This window comes from Chelonoidis abingdonii, chromosome 11 (assembly GCF_003597395.2).
Source record: "Chelonoidis abingdonii isolate Lonesome George chromosome 11, CheloAbing_2.0, whole genome shotgun sequence".
Classification (NCBI taxonomy): domain Eukaryota; kingdom Metazoa; phylum Chordata; order Testudines; family Testudinidae; genus Chelonoidis; species Chelonoidis abingdonii.
In genome coordinates this window covers 62,393,635-62,395,999 of record NC_133779.1, presented here as the reverse complement: position 1 = coordinate 62,395,999, position 2,365 = coordinate 62,393,635, and positions in this window count along the sequence as shown.

Genomic DNA, 2,365 nt, shown 5'->3' with positions numbered 1-2,365 from the left:
TGAGAGGCCCGTGGGGGGCAGGGGGCTCGAGGGAGGCCCGTGGGGGGTGTGGGGCAGGGGGCCCAGCGTTGAGTTCGGGGTTCTAACCCTGCTCCCTGCTGTCCCGTCTCTCTCCAGACCCCTCGCCACGGAGGAAGAGGCCGGCGGCCGGGGGGTCCTGCCAGGGGGCGTGGGGCAGTGGAGCCGGATGCTGGAGGGGGCTGGGTACCTCTGTTCTCTAGGACGTGCTGTGGGGCCGTACACATGGAGCTGGGATCCGGGGGGTGGTTGGGTGGGTCTGGCTCCCCCCCAGGCTCTGAAATCCCCAGCGGGGGCACAGCCCAGTGGCTCCCTCTGGGACAAGACACCCCTCCCCCATCAGCCACCCTTGGGGGGGGGGGTCACCCCCAAATTCCCTCCAGCAGACGCACCTCCTCCTCCACCCCCAATCTGTCCCATCCCCCGGGCCAGCCAGCCCCTGCCCTGGGGCCGGACTGGGGCCAGTGCCCCCTAGAGGGGAATGGCCCCATGTCCTATTCCCTCCAAGGCTGTTTGCGGCATCAGCCAGCAGGAGGCGCTGCGGCTGCAAGGGTTTCCCCACCCCAAGATCAGTATTTTGGGGGGGAGAGTTACATTCCACTGCCCCCCATCCGCTGCCGTGTGCCTTAGAGGCAGACCCCCGAGAGCTGCTTTTATATAGAGAGCTATTTTTTACTTTTGCTGGGATATTTTTATATATATGATTTATGGGGGGGACCCCAGACCCTGGGGGGCAGGGGGCACAGCGGTTGGTTTGTGCCAACATGGCAGCTGGGCTGGCACAGAATCATTGGAACCAAAAAAAGGGGGGGCCGGTGGGATGGGGGACGGGCCCCCTAATTCCTTTGTACCCTATGGGTGTCCTGTCCCCCCCAGACAAAGGACTTTTTCCGGGGGCTTCCATAGCTTTTAAAAAGCGAGTCAAAATTTCCTGGAGAATTTCTGGGGGTGTCCCCCACATAGCCTCCTCCATGCGCCCCTCCAGTTCTCTGCCTGCACCCCCAGCTCTGTGAGAGTTTTGGCTTTTTAAAAAATATATTTTAAGATTTCTTACAATTCTGCTTTTTAATGAGGTGTTTGTATGGGGGAGTGACATGGAGGGGGGAGATCTGGGTTTAAATGCCCCCCCCCCCCCGGGAGAGCTGGTTGAAGGTATGGTGGATTGTGGATGTCTGGAATCTGGGGTAGGAGGGGGGACACTGTGCGCCCCCCCAGCTGACTCTTCTGCGTATAACTTCAGGGGGGTGCTAAGGTACGGGGGGGTCATTGAACCAAAGAAACTGTAAAGATATTGGATAAAAACCGTTCTTGCTTCTGGGCTCTGAGTGTCTCTGTGCGCCCCACTGACCCCCGTGTGCCCCACTCCCCTCCCACCTGTGGAGATGTGGCACTGCTGCTTCGTGAGTTAGAGCGGGGGGCCCCGGGGGGGCCCTGGGGCCTGGACTCCAGCCCAGCTCAGGACTGTGTAGAACGGTTCCCGCCCGCCCTGGTGCCTGGAGTTAATTTCTCTTTGGGGGTGGACAGAAAACAGGAGCTTCTCCTCCGGCTTCTCCCCGAACAAAGCATCCGGGCCCTGCGTGCCACGGGGGGAGTTTATTGCTTGAGAGGCATCAGCGCCAGCCCCATAAATCTGCCAGGTTTGGTTGGCTTTTTACACTCCATAAATTAATATTTACAAAAAAGGGGGAAATAGCAGTTAAATCTTGTCTCGTTTCAGCCGCGGGACATAGGGCTGTTGGGCAGAACACAGACACAAGCAGGGCCAAGGGATGGGACCCGGCACAGGCTGGGGGGCTATTTTACACGGATGAGGGGGCACAGACAATATTGCACTTTGAGCGTTCGGAGAAGGGCAGGAAACGTTAGACTCTGATGCCCTGATCTGTTCCCTTGGAGAACCATAAAGCTCTGCCCACAAACCCAGAGCCAGGACTCCTGGGTTCTCTCCCCGGCTCTGGGAGGGGAGTGGGGTCTGGGGGGTTAGAGCAGGGGGGTGGGAGCCAGGACTCCTGGGTTCTCTCCCCGGCTCTGGGAGGGGAGTGGGGTCTAGTGGTTAGTGCGGGGGGGGCTGGGACCCAGGACTCCTGGGTTCTCTCCCCAGCTCGGCACAGAGAGCTTGGGCCAAAGCTGTGGGAGGCTGGGCTGAGTTGCCCACGGCCAAACGTTTTGCCATGTGGTATGTGCAGCAGCCTAGGGCAGATTAGTCCCAGGCCTGGAGTAGCAGGGGGCTGCAGGTCAGGAGTGAGGGGCACCAGCGGAGCTGTGGGGGGCAGGTCTGGGCTTGCAGGGGCTGCAGGTCAGGAGTGAGGGGCGCTGGCAGAGCTTGGGGGGCAGGGCTGAGCTGGCA